Source organism: Panthera onca, chromosome D3 (assembly GCF_046562875.1).
Source record: "Panthera onca isolate mPanOnc1 chromosome D3, mPanOnc1 haplotype 2, whole genome shotgun sequence".
Classification (NCBI taxonomy): Eukaryota; Metazoa; Chordata; class Mammalia; order Carnivora; family Felidae; genus Panthera; species Panthera onca.
The window spans coordinates 18,058,010-18,079,207 of record NC_138350.1 but is presented as its reverse complement, the minus strand read 5'-3'; the positions used below and the strand labels follow the sequence as shown (position 1 = coordinate 18,079,207).

General features: G+C 40.6%; 1 long non-coding RNA gene across 1 annotated transcript in view; it reads right to left on the bottom strand.

The window, feature by feature from the left end:
• LOC144613898 (uncharacterized) overlaps window positions 1-21,198 on the bottom strand; it is a 53,706-nt gene that overhangs the window by 29,601 nt on the left and 2,907 nt on the right. Inside the window, exon 2 of the long non-coding RNA XR_013551339.1 lies at window positions 5,757-5,883. This is a non-coding gene — a long non-coding RNA (uncharacterized LOC144613898). The remainder of the gene's footprint in view (window positions 1-5,756; window positions 5,884-21,198) is intronic.

The window sequence follows — 21,198 nt, the reverse complement described above, 5'->3', positions numbered from 1 at the left end:
AACGTTGAAAAAAAAAAAATAAATAAAAAAAAAAAAGACAAATCTGGTAACTCTGCATTACTCCTCACACATTAACTTAATAGGTTTACTCATTCAACAAATTTTCTTAATCACTTACTACATGCCCACTTCTATTCTAAATCATAGATACAATAAGAATACAATAGACATAGCTCCTGTTCCTATAGAGCTTACAGTTGAGTGGGAAAATATAGATAAGAGCATGAGGATAAAAATGAAACTCTATGGCCTGGCATTTAAAAATTCAGTTAGGGGCGCCTGGGTGGCTCGAGATGGTTGAACGTCTGACTCTGACTCTTGATTTCTGCTCAGGTCATGATCTCAGGGTTGGGTATCGAGCCCTGCATTGGGCTCTGCGCTGAGCATGGAGCCTGCTTGGGATATTCTCTCTCTCTTCCTCTGCCCCTCTCCCCCATGCTCTCATTCTCCCTCTAAAATAAAAAAAAAAAAAAAAAAAAAAAAAAAAAATTAAAAATTAAGAATCCATTTCAGTCTGGGCCCAGTCAACCTCTCTAGTTACCTTCTACATTCCTCCTCATATGCCTTGCTCCAAACAAATCACACCAGTCAAACCCTTCTAAGCTCTGTACTTTCATTCTTATTCCCTACCTAGATTGCTTTCTATGCCTATTTAAATTCTATCCATCCAGCAAGGTGTGGTAGTAGCCCCTAAGATGGCTCCCCAGTGATCTCTGCCTCTTGGTATTCACACACTTGTATGTGGGCTGAACTTAGTGACTTGCTTCTAATGAAAAGAATCAACAACAGTGACGGGATATCACTTGTGAGACTAGGTTACAAAAGGACCGAGGCTTCCATCTTGGTCTCTCTTAAGGGAAGCCAGCACTGTGGAGAGGCCTATGTTATGAGGGACTGAGGCCTTCCAATGACCACTTCAGTGAACTTGAAATTGTTTTTTCCTCTACCCCCTTGTTCAGCCTTTAGGCTGGGAAGCTTGACTGCAATTTCATGAGAAACCTTGAGCCAGAGTGGCCAGCAAAGCTGCACCTGGTTTCTTAACCCACAAAAACTGTGACATAATATTTATTGTTTTAAGCTACTAAGTTTTGAGGTAGTTACTCAGCAATAGACACTATTGTTACTCAGCAATAGACACTAATACACAAAATGGGGTAATTTGTTATACAACAGTAGATAACTACACACAAGACCTAGTTCAAATTGCTCCCCTGAATTTTCTTTGACCTAGCCTAGCCCAGAGTAAATTCTGCCTCCTTTGAACTTGATGTAGACCAACTTCTCATTGGTCATTTATACTTTTGAAATATTAGCTACTTTCTATCTTCTGTTTCTGGTCCTTTCCAAATAACCAAAGTCGGTAGCTGCTTAAATTACTTGCTCAGAATAAGTATTTGGCAAGGTAGAGAAGGAGGTTTTAAGAGGCTAGAATTTTGTATCAGAAAGGAGCTTTTGAGGCACCTGGGTGGCTCAGTTGGTTAAGTGACTGACTTTGGTTCAGGTCATGATCTCACCATTCCTGAGTTTGAGCACCTTGTCAGGTTCTGTGTTGATAGCTCACAGCCTGGAGCCTGCTTCAGATTCTGTGTCTCCCTCTCTCTCTGCCCCTCACCCGCTCACACTCTGTCTCTCTCTCTCTCTCTCTCAAAAATAAACATTTAAAAAAATTTTTTTAAAACAAAGGAGTTTTATTTCATTTTTTAAATGTTTATTTAGTTTTGGGAGAGCGCAAGTGGGGGGAGGGGCATACAGAGGGGGACAGAAGATTCAAAGCAGGCTGTGCACTGACAGGCTGACAGCACAGAGTCTGATGCGGGGCTCGAATTCACAAACCAGGAGATCATGACCTGAGCTGAAGTCGGACACTCAAACAACAGAGTCACTCAGGTGCCCCTATTTCACTTTTGGTGGCTGATAAATGTCTTATAGGTGGAAAGTTGAGGCAGAAATTAGAAAAGGGACCACAGCCAAAAAGAAAAAGAAAGAAAGAAAGAAAAAAAAATGAAAGAAAGAAAAGGCACCACAGCTTGGGAAGAACTAATTTTTGGTCTTCATCAAAGTGAGGCATCAGCAGCCCATACTGACAGCCAATTCTCCTTGTAAATTCTTTCTAGTGATTTCCTTCTTATTGTGTGAGGAGCTTAACCTGTTGGCAGTTGTGAGAAGCAACAGAGAGTGGCTCTGGGGCACTGGGGTCACTTCAGAGGAGGGAAGCCAATTGTTTTCTCAGGGCCCCTCTCTCACGTTTATTCTTTTCAGGGCCTCTGTAGAAGGACTGTGCTGAAGACCATTTCCTACACGTAGCACCATTTATTTAAAACATGCACCACATATACACAAAAAAAACCAAATGCAAAGGAAAAAGGGGGAAAAAGGCTGCTGAAGACCAGAGTCACTAAGAGTTCAGGCTAAGAATAGACAAGAACTCTGAGAGCTGCTTGGCTATGTGACCTCCTGCAGGGGCCTGGCAATGAGCCCAATCCAGCTTTGTTTTTTCTATGTCTTTACAAAGAACGAGCACTAGCTTGGGAGTCAGGAGACCTGAGTTCTAGGCCTGGTTCTGCCAGTACTTTCTTCTGTGAACTTGAGTGAGTACTTCCCCTTTCTAGGCCTCAGTTTCCCATTTGTAAAATGAAAGACACTAGACTCCAAGATTTTCCAATTCCAATACTGAGAGAACACAAAGGAAAACTAAAAGACTTATCGTAGCTTTGTCATTAAGAACCACACCTCTTTGTGCCTCTGTTTTCTCATCTATAAAACAAGGTGATATATTCATTCATTCATTCATTCATTCCTTCAACTAATATTTCTTGAATACCTACTATGTACTAGGCTTGGTGCTAGGGATACAATGGTGAGCGAAGACAGATATGGTCTATGTTCTTGTGGAACTTCTAGTCTATTGGGGGTAGAGGAGAGGGGGAACTGTAAGCAATCACATAAATGAGGGTGTTATTGATGCCAAGATAAGTATGACAAAGGAAGGATCATACTTGGTTCTTGGTGACCAGGGGATGGAATAGTCACAACCTCCATCAATTTCAACGTTCTGTGATCTAGTAGGCATCTCTTCTGGGAAGCACAGAGGAACCCTTTGAACAAGTTACATCTCAAAAACCAAAAACAAAACCCCCCAAATTCATATCTCATACCATAGCTATTTTTCAGCTCAATTAACCCAATCAACCATCTATTGTGTACCTACTACGAGGAATCAACCTCCCAATTCCTGTCTTCCCGGAGTTTACACTAGTGGGCAGAATGGATTCATAAATTGACATAGCTATAAAATGTCTCACATCATTCTCTGATTGCTAATTATGTGCTTTAAATAATAATGTTTCATAAGACTTAAGAATCAAGTGGGGATTTGGATGTGCTAGGGGAATCAGACATTTTCTTGGAAGTAAAAATTGAGATATGTGCTAAAGGTTTGCTACATGGTTTCAGATGAACAGAAACAATGGTATCAGGGTACAATGGCCTTATCCCCTATGAGTAAGGTAGTATGGTACAGGGTACATACAAGAATGATCTAAAGTGGGAGATTCTTAAATCCCTTTTGGGCAGGAGGGATTCAAGCCTCACTTTTTGTCAAGGGCAAGAGACCTCTTCTGTGACCCACTCTGAACACCATCCCTTAGATTAGGAGGCCTGCTTCTGATGCACATCCTGACTTGGGATGGCTATCTTACTTCTGAGTCTGTTATCTCATTTGTAAAACGAAGGGGTTAGATTATATCTAACACCCCTTACAGTAACCAGAAAGATGATTAAAATCTGATTCTTGTAAGAATTTTTATTATTTCATTTTTAAACTGGTGGTTGCTGCCACGGAATATGAGCTATGGAATTTTTTGTTTTGTTTTTTTTTTTGTTTTTGAGCTATGGAATTTTGGACAAGTTATTAAATTTCTAAGCCTGACTTACTTTCTTTTTTAAATTAGTTTTTAGAATAAAAAAGTAACACATGCACAGATTTTTAAAAATCAAACATTACAAAAGACTATTATGATGGTTACAGAGTTTTTGTTTGGGGGGTAAAAAAGTTTTGGAAAAGGTAGTGATGGTTGTACAACTTTGTGAATGTAATTAATGCTGCTGATTATATGCTTAAAATGGTTTAAATGGAAAATTTTATATTATACATATTTTACCACAATTAAAAAAAATTAATAATGTAATATAGCAAAACCACTGAATTAAATAATTTAAATGGAGGGGGCACCTGGGTGGCTCAGTCAGTTAAGCATCCAGCTTTGGCTTAGGTCATGATCTCATGGCTGGTGAGTTTGAGCCCGTGTTGGGCTCTATGCTGACAGTTCAGAGCCTGGAGCATGCTTTAGATTCTGTGTCTGTGTCTTTCTCTGCCCCTCCCCTGCTCATATTCTCTCCCTCTCAAAAATAAATAAACATTTAAAAAATTAAAAAAAAAAAAACAGCATCTGACTTCGGCTCAGGTCATGATCCTGCAGTTCATGGGTTTGAGCCCCGCATTGTGATCTTTGCTGACAGCTTAGACCCTGGAGCCTGCTTCAGATTTTGTATCTCCCTCTATCTCTGCGCTTCCCGCTCATGCTCTATCTCTCTCAAAAATAAACACTAAAAAATTTTTTTTAATAAACGAATATAAATGATTTAAATGGGTGAATGATATGATATGTGACTTGTATCTCAGTAAGATTGCTGAAAAAAGAAACTTAAAAGACAATAGTGTGCCAAATTAAATACATAAGTAAAAATAAAAATGTGTATCCACTAAAAAAACACATAAAAAACAAAAAACAAAGAAAAAAACAAGTGTACCATAAGAGTATATTCTCTAGGGGTGCCTGGGTGGCTCAGTCGGTTAAACATCTGACTCTTGATCTCAGGGTCATGAGTTCAAGCCCCATGTTGGATGTACCCAGTGTGGAGCTTTTTCTTAAAAAAAAAGAAAATTAACATTGCAAAATTGACTTCTATAGAGTCCAATTTATACTCCTACCAAGAAATCATTCATCCATTTTATTCATTCAACCAATATTTGAGTGCCTACCATGTGCCAGGCGCTATTCTAAGCCCTGGAAACACAGCAAATGAGCAACAACAACATAAAGACAAAATCCATTCCTTAATGGAGCTTACAGTTTTGTAGGGGGAAAGGGCAAACAAAAAAGTAAAATATATAGTATTTCATGTGGAACTAAGTGCTATAGCTAAAATAAAGCAGAGAAAGGAGTGTTGGCCAGGGGTGGGGGCTAGAGATTTGAATAGGATGTTTAGGGGATGAGAATTCTTAAGCCTCAGTTTTCTTATCTGTAAGATGGGACAATAACAGTGCCTATCTCATAGGACTGATTATTGAAAGAATTCTATGAAATTATATGTTGCACATAAAAATGAATATTTCCTAAATGGAAACTATCGTTATTATAAACAACCTTATAGCTAGGAAAAACTGTGGCCTAGGGAGGAAAAATTTGCTTAAGGCCCCAAGAAAAACTGTGGTTGGGTAAGAACCAGAACCCAGGCCTCCTGATCGTTCATGCAGCATACTTTCAAATATACCAAGGGACCAAAAGCACTAAGAAGCCATCCTCCCAAGGGCTGTTAATGGGCAACATGGCTTTAAGTTGAAGAGCTCTCTGGGAATGTGATTTTCACATCAACAAGAGGGGAGGGAAGATGTGGGAGTACATTAGGTTCCTCTTCAAGGAGAAGCAGGCCAACTTCACTCTGGCCTAAAGCTGAGCCTGCTGGGGTTTACTCACAAGACGTCAGATCCAGGATGGTGCTCTCAGCCAAAGGCAACAAGCTTTCTGGCTGCTGCTGGCCCATCTGCTCTGATGAGACTCTCCCAAACCCTGATCTCCCATTGGTTTCATTCCAAGGAATCTCCTGGAGGAAAGATAAGCAGCAGTTATTTCACAGCTGTAGAAATAGTAAGTTCTAGAGGGGTATTTGTATCTGTTTGGCTGGGTGAGATTTTCAAGTAGGACAAGCAGTGGTGGTCTCTCAACTCTCTCTGTGCCTTTTTCTCACCCTGTGGCATCTCCTCTAACCACCTATAACCAGTTACCCACTGCTTGCCTGGGCCTTCTGCTTAACCAGAGCCCTCTCTCTGCCTGGGTTCTATGCTTCAGCCCTATCCTTTCTTCATTGAGTCTCATTCCCTTCACTCATCCTAACCCCTCCTTTAAAAGAAGATGCTCACTAATTTTTTTTTTATTTTTTTAACGTTTATTTATTTTTCAGACAGAGAGAAACACAGCATGAACGGGGGAGGGGCAGAGAGAGAGGGAAACACAGAATCGGAAGCAGGCTCCAGGCTCCGAGCCATCAGCCCAGAGCCCAACGTGGGGCTCGAACCCGCGGACCGCGAGATCGTGACCTGAGCCGAAGTCGGACGCTCAACCGACTGAGCCACCCAGGCACCCCAGATGCTCACTAATTTAACAGATTCAGTACAGAGCAGGATTCAGAGAAGTCAGCATTCTGGGCTTGACCTCTATTAATGTGTGTATGAACTTGGGCAAGTCAATTATCTTTTTTTGGGCTTCAGTATCTTTATCTATAAAGATGTTGTATGTCATTTCAAATACCATGGAGTAGATTATTCTGGAAAGGGCAGAGACCCTAGTGATCTACCTAAAAACAAAAAAGTACACAGAGAAATGGTGAGGCTAAGAGCAGAAATTTTCAGAGTGAAGATGCCAGGGCCCCTAAAATGCTATTAAAAGGTGTGTTATGATGACCAATGTCTGGTGAATGGCATCTAGGATCTGGTCCTGGGTCAGCTATAAGAAGTTCCCACCTAGACAAAAGACCTAGGTTTTAAAGTCTATTCCTGTATTGAGTAGGCCTCAATGCAGGGAAAAATCTAAACTAGCTTTGCACCATACCATGTCCACTCTTGAAAGTGCAAACATAAGAAGTAAAAAGAGCTTTAGCAGGTCACCAACAGTTACTTGAACATCACAGGGCAGGACTAGCTGCAGGTTTCCTCTGCAAGACTAAAAAGAGGAAGGGGGAGAAACACTCAACAAAAGGGATCATGAACTCAAATTTGAGAAAGTGACATAAGAAGATTTCAAAAGATGTTAGAACTATAAGCAAATGTGTGAGTGTTTCCACTTTTGTTTAAACTGTGTCCAGTTACATTAATGGACATTAATTCTGGGGTAATTTAAAAAAATTTTTTTAATGTTTATTTACTTTTGAGAGAGAGAGACAGACAGACAGAGTGCGAGCAGGGAAGGGACAGAGAGAGAGGGAGACACATAATCAGAAGCAGGCTCCAGCCTCTGAGCTGTCAGCACAGAGCCCAACACAAGGCTTGAACTCACTAGCCTTCAAGGCTTGAGATCATGACCTGAGCCAAAGTCAGGAGCTTAAATGACTGAGCCACCCAGGCACCCCATCTGCTGGGGTAATTTGAGAAAACTTTAAAATCTTAGTGACTATCACTAATATGTGCTCTCTCTCAAGGTGGTGTCCATAATCTTAACTTTACACACAGAGAAAGGCACAGGGAATGGAGACCTGAGATTCCAAATTCTGAAAGAAACTGTGACCCTCACTACATCATTGTTCCTGCCTGGAAAAACAATCCATACACCCACAACAATGGTGCCCCACAGTTGGGTGACAACAAAGTCTCACAGGCTTGAGACTTGCAACACTGTTGGCACATCAGAAGCACTTGCAGATGCTTAGTACTTGGGTTGGTAAATCTACCAAGCCTGCTTAGATCCTATCCTCTCCCTGCTGGAACACTGATCCAGTCAGACTTCCAGAGTCAGCAGCATGTCCTAGCAGAGAAACACTGAAGGAGGGGTGGCAATGTTTTCACGGAGTCTTCAGTGACTTTCCACTGAGCTGTGGGAAAATTTGACAGTTGACTGTGGCTGAATCATAACTCAGAGGTCCTGACCACTCAGATCTTTGAAGATTCCTTTCATTCCTTTCCCAAAAGGGGAACCTGGCACACTCCAATTGGTTAATTCCATTTACCTTCTGTTCCTTGCAACCACACGTAGGTGCAACTGTGTGATCTCAGTGGTGGCAAGAGTATCAGAATAACAGCATCTATAACAGGCTATAACTATAATAGCTTCTATTTCTCTAGTACTTACTGTTCTCAGGCACTTTTTATAGATTTTTTTCATTGAATCCTCATAACCGCTTAGTAGGTTACTCACTATTAGTATCCCTAGTTGACAGATAAGGAAACTGAGGCCCAGAGAGGCTAATCACTTGCCTACTGTTGTACAACTTGGGTGTGAGGTGCTGAGATACTGTAGCATCCTGACTCCCAAAGTCTGTGCTCCTAACTATTATGTTATGCTGCATCCAAACACCAGCACAGTTATTCCGAGCTCAAAAGCACTTCAGATATCATAGATCAACCCCTAGATTTTGCAGCTGAGAAAACAGACCTAGAGGATGATGGGAATTACCTAGTGACAAAGCCAGGATTCGAGGAAGGCTCTTCACACCAGGGTTCAGTGTTCTCTGTTATATCAGAAGGCCTTGGGTTCTCTGCATCATCTTAAGAATCTGGAGTTCTTTGATATTTTATCACTTATTCTTTAAGGAATGGAACTTAAATTTATATAAACATAAAAATACTTTCATATAGTTTTTCTACCATATAGTGATCCTCTAATTCTTCCTACCCCTTTTTAGAAAGTTGTTTTTTTTTTTTTTTTTAACTTGGCTCCTTTTTGCTTTCTCCTTTTTTTAAATCCCAAGAAAGTGAAAGCATTTTCAGATAGGATAAAAAAATCTTTAAAATCTTTAACCAACTTTCCCTTCTTTTACCAAAGTACTTTAAACACTGCTATTCAGTGATGATTTCTAATTGTCAATCATCCAGTTAGTGTTTTATATCTTCGCTCTACCCTCTTCTGCTCCCCCTTCTTAGGAGACGATCAACTTAGGCTTGGTATGTCCCCTCAGCTCCCTGTGTCCATCTCCAGGCCTTACTCTGTTCAGATTCTTCTTTACATCCTGCCTCTTGTCATGGCGATAGTATTCTTACTGCTCCTGAGGCAGTCTCTATACAGTGACATTGGCCCCATTCCTTCCCACCTCCTTCTAAATCTGAACCAACAAATTTTAAAGGAGTGAGAAAGGCCTGGAAACAGTAACATGTGGTGGAAAGTATTTGGTCTTTGTAGTCCAACAAATCCTCACCCCTCTGGGTAAGTTAGTTAGCCATGCCAAGCCCCATATGTCAAGTGGACAGGAGACCCCACTTCAAGGTGATGATGAGAATGGAAACAAAGAATGTGTGAAAGGGTTTGTAGATAGCCCAGCACACAACAGACACTGCCTTCTCCACCTTCTGGCTCCTTCCCTTTTTTTTCACAAAAAACATTCAAAAGAGCTTCATTTTTTCAAATAGCCAGACTTCATCCTCAATGAACTGTTCTTTCTCCTTCTTGTCATTCCAAGCTTATTGAACGTTTATCCTCACAGTTGGCCCTTCCTTCTCCCTATTCAATTCATTTTGGCCACTATATATTGAACTGCTAGGGACAGCTTAGCCCATTTCAGTGCTCTCCCAAACTCTAAATTCAATACACACTTGTGAATTGACCCCTGGAGCATTAACAACTGCTTGGCACTCTGACCTTGAGTGGCCTGCTCATTTCTGCATCTCCTCTGACTTCTGTGAACATTGCTGTCTCAGTCACTTTCAACCTCTCATCTTTCTGCATCCTGTGTCCAGGTGCTCTCTTCCACTCCCATGGATTCAACCACCACTATTTACTCCAGATCACAGGGTATCTCTTTGGAGGTTCCATAGGTATCTAAATCTCCAAATTCGCTTTTTCCCCCCCCCCTCATGGCTCTTGTTTCCCAAACGGTTTCACCATCAAACTAATGTTCAAGTGAGAAGCCTGAGTTATCTTGGATGTATTTTCTATCCTCCATATTCTGTATTTGAGTGGTCACAAATCCCTTTTATTCCCACAATATTTCCTAAATTCACCCTCTCTATGTACAGTGCTAAGTTCAGGCCTTTGTCATGCCACAGCTAATGCTCTAAACTGGAAGCCCTTGCTTCCAGTCACCCACCCAGCTCACCCTCTGCTCAGATCTGTGATTTACCTAATTAATAGATCTGAGCATTAATCATCTGCTCTAAAATCTTCCTTAGCACTGACCATAGAAAATCCTGAATATTTATATCTCTAGCTCCCCATTAGAATGGAGGCATCTCTTATTAATATCATATCCCACTGCCTACTAGAGTGATTAAATATGCATTAAAAAAGCTTATTAAATGAATGAATACAACCCCAGAACAATGCCATGGATAGTAGAGAATATGAAAGAAATATAATATACTCCTTATCGTCTAGGAGCCTATATTCTTTTTGGAGAGACAAAATAAACATAAGAAACTACAGTATTAAGTACATAAACTGAGATACAAACTGCAAATGCCAGAGCAGCTCAGAAGAAAAAGGTGGGTGTAAGGTGGACTGCTGGTGAAGACCTCACACAGGAGGAGAGAGTTCCTGAGGACCTTAAAGGATGGGTGGGGTTTGCAAGGGGACAGTGGAAGGAGCAGGATGCTCCAGGATGGAAATGGTATGGTAAATAGCACCGAGCATTGGCTGGACAAAAAGGAGTGTGACCTAATGGGGAGATGGGAGATTATGTTGGGGGACAATGAGACCAACCTGGAGAGATAAGGTGGTCCAGAAAACAGAGACCCTCAAGAGTCAGGAAAAAAGGAGTTTGCCTCAAATAAGAAAGCTGTAACTGTTTTTGAGTGCTCCAATAATGCAAAAGCAACCATACACAAAAGCTATCATAACACAAAAGCTACCTTTTGATACACACATGCATGCTCTTTTAATGCAGCAGAGCTTTGGGATAGATACTATTCTCACCATTTTACAGATGAGAAAATGAAGCACAGAGTAGGTAAATAACTTAATTGGGGCCATACCGCTGTGTAATAAGCACTGTTGGCACAGATAAGTAACATAGTTCCTGCTTTCAAAGATATCAAAATCCAAGCAGAGACGGGTACTCGGGTACTCAAATTAGTACCTCATAAATAATTACTTATAAATCAATGTGTTAGGTCTTGTAACAAATACATACATACGATGGGAGTGTTATTTTAGGAAAAATAATCTAAAACAGCTCTATTAGGAGACAAAAGAAATCAGAGAAATGAGCTTCCTAGAGAATACGATGATCCAGGCCAGCTCCAGCAAAGAAGGTGATGATGGTGGATAAAGTAAGACTGAAAAAGGGGCAGAATGCAAGACATTTCAAAGGCAGAAAGGATAGTAACAGGTTTAATGTAAGAAAAAAGAATCAGGGGGCACCTGGGTGGCTCAGTCGGTTGGGCAACCGGCTCTTGATTTCAGCTCAGGTCATGATCTCATGGTTGTGGGATCGAGACCCACCCTGGGCTCCGTGCTGAGTGTGGAGCTTGCTTGGAATTCTCTCTCCCTCTGCCTCTCCCCTGCTTTCAGTCTGTCGCTCCCTCTCAGAATAAATAAATAAACTTTAAAAATGATTTGAAAAAGAAATAAGAATCAGACTTAAGTTTTCTTTCTTTCTTTTCTTTTCTTTCTTTTTTTTGGGGGGGGGTAATATTTTATTTATAAGTAATCTCTACACCCAATGTGGGGGTTGAACTCATAACCCTGAGATCAAGAGGAACGTACTCCATCTACTAAGCCAGCCAGGTGCCCCTACACTGAAGTTTTTTTAAGTCTGGGAAGCTGAAAGAAGGATGTTAGTAACCACAGGGTGCCTGTGGCTCAGTTGGTTAAGTATCTGACTCTTGGTTTGAGCTCAGGTCATGATCTCGTGGTTCACGAGTTTGAGCCCCACATCAGGCTCTGTGCTGAGCTTGTGGAGCCTACTTGGGATTCTCTCTCTCTCCTTCTCTCTGCCCCTCCCCCACTCACTCTCTGTCTCTCTCTAAATAAATTAATTACTAAAAAAGTTTTTTTTAAAAAGAGAAAGGTATCTTCATTTGAAGGCATACTGAGTTGAAGACAAAGTAGGACTGTTCTGCTCTGAGATAATGTAATAGGTCTTACTATAGTTAGATTTAGAAATGTGACTTTTAAAATTGTTTGTACCCAGGCTTGAGTTGTATATAAAGATAGAATTTTTAAACATTTTAATTAACTCTATGCCAGTAGGACGGCCTCTATGTATTTGCTACAGTTTTATTTTCTCTTCACACTCTGCTAGTCTCTATTATCAATGCTGTTTTGCATCACTTTCCACAGAAATGAGGTATGATTATAATAAAATAAAGCTGACATTTAAACATACAAGAACTTATCTATCTGAAACTGATTACACAAACGCTGTTTTTGTTCAACACTTCTCTGGAAATTCTCTGTTCCGGAGTTGCTTTCAGGGTCCGTCTACAACCCAAATTTTATTAACACACTTTGCTAACATCTCAAATTTGATCACCCAATAACTTAGCTTTGAGTTAATTTTTCTTGTTTTTGGTTTTTCAAAAATAAAATCTTCCTTCAACCTCCCCTCCTTGAAACGCTAAACAAAACAAAACAAAACAAAACAAAACAAAACAACCCAAACTAGATTTCTTGAGCATCAGCATTAAGATTATTCCAGAGGTTGTGCCACAGACTCTGTAGGGATGGAAGAGGCTTTCCAAATATCCTGAGGAGTGACAAAATCACTGTGGGGAAGGGTTGCCCTTACTGAGAACTAGGCATTGTATTGCTAATTATTTTACAGATCTGCTTTTCATTTAACCTTTGAAGCAGCCATACACCTAAGTACTATCATCTCATGTGAAAGAATAGGAAAAGAAGGTACAGAAAAGTAACTTTTATTAGTTATAAAACTAATAGATAGCTCTGCCAGGACGTTAAAAACTTATAATTTTGTTACCATACTGTTCTGCTTCCAATAAAATAAGAGCACTGTTGGGGTGCCTGGGTGGCTCAGTCAGTTGAGTGCCAACCTTGACTCAGGTCATGATCTCGTAGTTCTTGAGTTCAAGCCCCGCTTGACAGCTCAGAGCCTGGAGCCTGCTTTGGATCCTGTGTCTCTGTCTCTCTCTACCTCTCCCCTGCACGTGCTCTGTCTCTCTCTCTGAAAAACAAATAAACATTTAAAAAAAATTTTTTAAAGAGTCTTTTTAGAAAAAAAATAAGAGCACTGTTTCCCAATGAATGGTAAAGTTATTTAAAGGATAACAACACTAATATAATCTCATCTCATGTAGCCATAACTTTAATGTTTATTTATTTATGAGAGAGCAAGAAAGCAGATGCATGAGTGGGGAGTAGGGGCAGAGAGAGAGAGAGAGAAAGAGAGAGAGAGAGAGAGAGAGAGAGAGAGAGAGAGAGAGAATCTCAAGCAGGCTCCACGCCGTCAATGCAGAGTCTAACACAGGGCTCCAACTCACGTGCTGTGAGATCATGACCTGAGCTGAAATCAAGGGTCAGATGCTTAATTGACTGAGCCATACAGGCACCCCTAAACTTTTTCTTCTTTTTTTTTTTTTTTTTTTTTGAGAGAGAGAGTGAGAGACAGCGAGCACACATGTGAGTGGGGAAGGGGCACAGGAAGAGTGAGAGAGAACCTTAACCAGGTTCCATACTCAGCATGGAGCCCTACACAGGGCTCAATCCCAAAACCTGGGATCATGACCTGAGCTGAAATCAAGAGTCAACACTTAACTGACTGAGCCACCCAGGTGCACCATAGCCATAACTTTTAATACTCTTTTAATTTCATTTGTTTTCCCACTGCTTTCTATAACCTATCAATTCATGAAAATATAAACAACCAGCCATGAAAATTTGTCATAGAACTTGAATTAAGTCTACCTTATAGAAATACACATTAGAAATAGAAATGTTTTTATTTTTAAAAATTTTTTTTTCAACGTTTTTTATTTATTTTTGGGACAGAGAGAGACAGAGCATGAACGGGGGAGGGTCAGAGAGAGAGGGAGACACAGAATCAGAAGCAGGCTCCAGGCTCTGAGCCATCAGCCCAGAGCCCGACGCGGGGCTCGAACTCACGGACCGCGAGATCGCGACCTGGCTGAAGTCGGACGCTTAACCGACTGCGCCACCCAGGCGCCCCGAGAAATGTTTTTAAATCATCAGACCTGACACCCTCTGATTATATTATTACTATATGGCTTAAGTATGTTATAGTTGGGTCAACAAGCAAATACTATTTCCTTGTCGTTATATAATGTGTTCAACTGAAAGCTATTGTGTATTTACCATCAGGGGTTTTATTCATGAGCACTCAGTTGAAAACAGACAGTAAGTTTTACTTATTCCTCTTTTAAATTCTACTCATTCACCACTGGAATGCCATACACATTTATATATAGCAGACGTTTATACTATCTTAAACTGAATTGGAAGCCAGCAGGCTTGAATTATTTAAGAGAAAAACATTTCCACTTGTCCTGCCAACCATGTTGATCAATGCTCGCTTAAGTGATGTAATCATCTCCTCTCATTTTGTAAGGTCTACTCTCTCTCTTCAGGTGACTAAGCAGTCTGCAATCTTCCTTCCTTTAATTGGATAATTTTCAGGCTTGTCTGATCCTTCCGGTTTTTACAATTTCACGCAGTCATTTTCTCTTGTGAATATGGTTAATGGTTTCATGGCTAAAATCTCTCTTTAGCACACATCTATCTAGAACTCTCCAGACATCTTTCCATACACTGATGCAGCGCAACGCTTTATCTACTCTGGTGTTCCAGACAGACTGGCTACTCTGCAATGGTCACCGTTTTCTGCTTGCAGTCTTGCTTTTTCTTTTTTTGGATTGACCTTCCTGTGTCCTCCACACATCCTTCCGGCTCAGATGTTTGTTCTCCCACCTCTGGACCTGTGTGGCACTTTCAGTAATGTTATCACATAATATTATAAACACAGCTATTGTTTATCAAGCACTGGAGCCTTATGTATATAATACAAACTACCCAGCTTTTCCTCCTGCCCCGTTACAGCTCACCTTCCATACCCTATAAAGTCTGTCTCTTAGAGGCCTACCACAGTGCCTGGTACATAGCAGGTGCTCCAGAAATTTCTATACGGCTACTATTATGATGATGAAAACAAGCACCAAAACTTATTCATGTTTCACCCCAGTGCCTAGCACAATGTCTGGCACATTCAACACATGTTTATAAAACTAACCAATGAAGAGAACAAATATTAAGCACCTTTAAGATCCTTGTGAGACAAGCTATACAGCTCTCCATGGACTGCTAAAACTAACTCTTTAAAGTCCAGACAGGAAAAGTACCCAGTTATTAGGTTAACAGAGATGGGGCAGGGGAGCCCAGAAGCACAGCCCCAAAGTCCAGCAGAACACATGATACCAGGTTTAGGAAGCTCTTGTTGGCTAGTAGCTGCAGAGGCTGAGTATGGAAGATGGGCTTCTATGGATTACTCCAGCACAGGCTAGTATTGGTTTGGCTCCTCAAGTGTAGATGGCATGGTCAGACCAACTCCCTTAATCAGGGAGAAACCTGGGATGGTAAGAAAGGCTCATGGTGATGAAGGGGGCCCTGATTCTTAGCAAACTGAAGCCTTTACCTATAGCACCCACAGAGACCCAAAGATAAGGCTCTGGGGACTTGAGATTTAGCAGTTGGTGGTCAAGGCAGTAGATCATGTTAGAGTCTGGCAAGAACTAGTAGGGCTCAGCAACCAGAGTGAGACTCAAAATCTAGATTCAAGTCTTTGGCAGTGCCAAGTTTAAAAGGGGACGGTGACTGAGATGCCAGAGAAAGACCTGAGTTTAAAGAAAAAAAATGTAGTTTCAAGTACTGAGCTGAAGTGCAGGAGGGCTTAATGCCTCAAACAGGTAGACTAGTTATTTAATTTGGGGCATTCATTCAAGCAGGGCTAGCAGCAAGGTTGAGATATGAAGTAGGATTCAGATCCTGGGACTAAGGGCAGGACTTGCCAGTGGTAAGGTTCCTGGTGGGGCAAAGAGACTGGTATCTTATAACAGTACTGCAAGCCCTCCATGATGGATCATTAGCACACATTACAGCCTCTCAGAACACAAAATCTACTTTGCTTCAGTGTTAGGATTTTGAGATACCAGTATCTAAGATGGCAAATAAAGTACAGAACACAAATGCATTTGGCTTGGCTTCACAAATATCTAATTCTTTCTGTATACTTGGTTCACCCATAGGCTGTGTGTATACCTGTGTACTTGCTTGGTCTCTTAACCCCCAGATAGTGTTTTTCCACTCTGAGCCCCAACCATTTCCAAGTTGAAATTACTCTTTATGGGGGCAGCTGGGTGGCTCAGTCGGTTAGGCATCCAACTTCGGCTCAAGTCATGATCTTGCGGTTCATGGGTTCGAGCTCCACATCAGGCTCTACACTGACAGTGCAGAGACTACTTGGGATTCTATCTCTCTCCTTCTCTCTCTGCCCCTCCCCTGATCTCTCTCTCTCTCTCTCTCTCTCTCTCAAAATAAGTAAACTAAAAAAATAAAAAAGAAAGAAAGAAATTACCTTTAAAACCGCAAGACAGTTGTTTCCTCTGATTCTGTGACCAGAACTCCAGTCACTATTATGTCCTAGAATCTAGGTCCACTGACACTAGCAATAAAAGTGGTCCTTTTCCTTTAAAAACAACCAAACCAAATACACTACTACTACTATTAATAATAAAATCTTCTCATCACCTGATTCTTCAGTAAAACACACTTGTTGACTTTCATTTCTTCAGATACCAAGCTGTCTTGTATTATTCTATGGTCTGTGTATGCTTTTTTGGATTTAATATGCCTAAGTTGTTTTGTTTTCATTCATGTTAAAGCAATATACACAAATCATGGACCATGTGGTTCAACTACCCATCTGATGACTGCCTTTCTTCTACAATACTCCCACCAAGTGGTCATCTAGACTGTACTTGAACACCCAGAATCACTGAGAACTAATTGTCTGCAGAAGTAGCCTGTTTCATTTTGGATCACCTATTGGAAATAACCGCTTTGGGCTGAAATATGCTTCCCTGAGTTTCTATCCATTGACTCCAGCTCCTCTCCTTAGGGCCAAATGGAACAAATATATTTGCATCTATGTGGCCACCTTCAGATAATCTGAATAAAGTGACAATATTCTTCCTGACTTTGCTTTTTTTTTTTTTTTTTTTTTTTTTTTGCTAATGTTCCCAGTGCCTTTGACTATCTGTTGTTGTTAAATGTTCTCACCAACATCACTCTTTCTTTTCCGGATGTATTCAAGATGATTTACATGCTTTGTATCTAGCCCAGAGCTAGATAAATTTCAGGTGTGCTCTAGATACTACACCTCTCAATATGCAGCCTAAGGCTTTAACAGCTTTTGTGGCAGCCACATTGTTGGATCACATTGAGCTTATAGACAACTGAGTATCTCTAAATGCCACATGTTTTGCTGCTAAGCCTACTGCATGCTTATGCAATTGTTTCGGAGGGGGGGGTGGGGAAGGAGGTAGAAAAGGTTTATTTATCACATGGATACTTCATGAAATTTGGGTCCCAAAAAGTCAACTTCGGATTTTGCATTCCTAATGATACACAAGTCTGTGCTTAGTTTGCTAGCCTAAATGATTAACAAACTAGTGATGGTTCATGTACTGGATTTCAGCTTAGGCTAGTCAGCGTTGCTTTATTTCATGACCTCAAAGCGCAGCCTTCCTCAAAAATTACTCATCATTAAAATGTTTACTATTCATCACCAGAAGAACTGGTGGAAAGAGTATAAATGATTCAGTGCAAAGGCATTATCACCACTGGAAAAACACCTCAAAGACAAGTATCCAGCACATTAAGGATAGTATATTTATGATTTCCCACGGGAATATTATATTCAACCCCTTTTCCTTTATTAAAAATAATTATCTTAAAAATTATCTTACAGAGATAAAACTGTGTAGATTTTCTTCCTTTTTTTTTTTTTTTTTAAAGTAGGCTTCATGCCCAGTGTGGAGGCCAACGCAGGGCTTGACTTCACAACCCTAAGATCAAAACCTGAGCTGAGATTGTGAGTTGGATGCTTAACCAGTTCAGCTACCCAGGTGCTCCTGTATAGATTTTTAAAGATTTTTCAACTTAGCTTATTTGTTTCAAATCAAAGGAAGTGGAATGGATGTTATCCTCATTTTTTTTAAGTTTACTTATTTTGAGAGAGAGAGAGCAGCATGAGCAGGGGATGGACAGAAAGGGAGAAAGAATCCCAAGAAGGCTCCACGCTGTCAGCACACAGAGCTCAATGCGGTCAATCTCACAAACCATGAGATCATGACCTGAGCCAAAATCAAGAGTTGGACACTTAACCAACTGAGCCACCCAGGCACCCCTTGTTATTCTCATTTATAAGTAAAGAAACTAAAGCCCAGAAAGGACATGATTTGTCTATGGTTACATAGCCAAAAAAAGTATAGAACCAGGGTTGAACCCCAAGTCCTTGGGTTGTCCAAGGGTTGTCCAAGTCCAGTGCAGCTCCCACTGTACCCATGGCACTCCAATATAAATGTGGCCCAGTCCTGGCCTTAAGGTGCTAATATCCAAGGAGTTCTCCTCCAGGTGTTAGACAACGTGTGCTCTACTTGCCCTCACCATTCACATAAAAAGAGGGGAGGGGAGCCTCAATGAAAGCAGTTATTACAATACTTAAGAGATGCCAAGCTCTAGCAATAACGAAATCATAGAATTTCTGAGAATTAGTCCACTACCTTTAAATTAACAGATTAGGAAGTGCTATCAAGTAATTCACCTAAAGCTGCAATTATAGCAAAACCAGGATTAGAACCTATTTATATACCCAATTCAATGTTCTTTCTGTTACACTGTACTGTTTCTCAAAATACAAGTAGGCAGCTGTCTGTTACCTACAGCTAGGACTTTCTGAAAATGGGATCTGAAACATATTACCTATAATTCAAGAATGTTATGGACAAGGATCCCACCAAACTCTCAATACAAAGAAATACGAACCAGGAGGCTAATTAGAGAGTGATGAACTATGACATACTGAACCAGCAACTTCCCATAAACAGAAGATTTCTATATGAAGTAGCCCCCAAGGATGGACTCCCTCCCCCAATATCTACTGTTGTTGCCACTCAGGATTTGGACTACTTGTATCCTAGATGATCAGGGGGCAAAGGTTGAGAGTCTTACTGAAAGAAGAGGATTATGAATCTGCTACAGCCAATTGTGGTCTTTTCAAAAAGCAGACTAAATAAGTAGGTACTGAGTTTATATATGTAAAAAGGACTCATCAAGTGAATATAAACATTTATAAATACTGATATGGTGTTCGATTTGGTTCAACAATCATTTATTGAGCTCCAGTTACATGTGAAGCTCTGTAGATTCAAAGAAATGTCATACCTCTATCCTCAAGAAAGTTAACAGATTGAATATTATGACAACACAGAAATGGGAACTTAGGTAAGCCTGAAGGAGCCAGCAAAGGCTTTATTGAAGAGATACTTGAATCTTAAGGTTTGGGTAAGAACTATACAAGTGAAGAAGGAGCTGAACAAAGACAGAGGCATGAAATGATACGGAATATACAACTAGAAGCAGTTTGACAATGCTGGAATCCAAAGTGTAGGGTAGGGAAGAGTGACAGCATGAAATGAGGTCAAATCACGGGCTTTATTCCATGCTCTCTTGGACTTCAGACTAAACTAATGGAGTGCTCTTGAAAAACAGATCACTGGGAATCAAGGCCAAGGGGGAAATTGAAGTTGAGAGGCAGAAAGACTGATTATGAGTTGGGTGAAGTAATTTAGGAAATGATAAAAGCCTGTACAAGGAATGTATAAGTAGCAATAGGAATGGAAAAGATGCATCAGATAGGCTGGATTCCAGAAAAAAATCGAGGCCATTGAATGACGTTATCTGAGGGATGTGGTTTCCTGATCTAAATATTTCTTTCAAGGCCTCTCCTGATACTTCCACCATCAGAGTTTCCTTCTACAGAGTTTGAAGAGTCCCTTACTAAAATGGAGTTGATCAGAGCATTTTAGTGTTGGTCAACTAACATTAAAGTGGATTATGCAAATTTAATATGAGTAAAGAAGGCCTTGCAGGGAAGAACATGGCTAGTCAAGAGAGGAGAAGCAAGTAAAACAAAGGATAAAGCAAAACAAAAGAGAAAACGTTCAGGCCACTAAAGGCAGACAAAGAAACTTACTAAATCACCATTTTGGCTGAGCTGGCTCTGCTCTGCTACAAAATCCATTTTCAGTTAGCTTGGATATACTATTCCAAAACTCTTTCATGTGAGACACTTAAGTCTACACAAGGATAATAATAATAATGATGATAAAATGAACCCTAGCAAAGAACTATGACTTATGAGCTGAAGGAACACCATGCAGAGACAATGTAACACAGAAACTGGGCCTTTAGAAAGTAACTTAGAAATCAAGTCACCTCGAGGAGCCTTGATGGCTCAGTCAGTTGAGTGTCCAACTCTTAATTTAGGCTCAGGTCACAGTCCCAGAGTCGTGGGATTGAGCCCTGTGTTGGGCTCTGTGCTGAGCATACAGCCTGCCTGGGATTCTCTTTCTTTCTCCCTCTACCCCCTCTCTCTTGCTCTCTCTAAAATAAAAATAAATAAAATATTAAAAAAAAAAAGAAATCGGGTCACCTCAGATATTTTTCCCCCATGACTACAAGTGAAATATTATCTCCTGTATTTTCATTTCTACTAAGTGTCACGTTTAATTTGGAAATCTGACAAATACCAAGAACATTTGCCCCATAGTTCACAGTATTACTGGGAGGAGGAAATGGGACAAAAAGAGGCAAAAGCTTGTGTGTGCTGTAAAGTGCTAAATGATGGCATCATCAGGCCTCTGGCTCACAGGAGAAAAGAGGACAGGTGGGATCTCCATGTCATGGTCTTTGCAAAGATTGCTCACCAATGATTATCATAAAATTTTAGTCCTTCAAATGTTGATGAGCAGAGGCCACACTACCTTCAACACTTTCCTTAAGAATTAAAATTAATTGGGGGTGCCTGCGTGGTTCAGTCAGTTGAGTGGTTGAGCATCCAACTCTTGATTTTGGCTCAGGTCATGGTCTCATGGTTAGGAGATCGAGCCTGGCATGGGAGTGGGGAGACTTAAGATTCTCTCTCTCTCTCTCTCTCTTTCTTCCTCTTTGTCTCTTTCTCTCT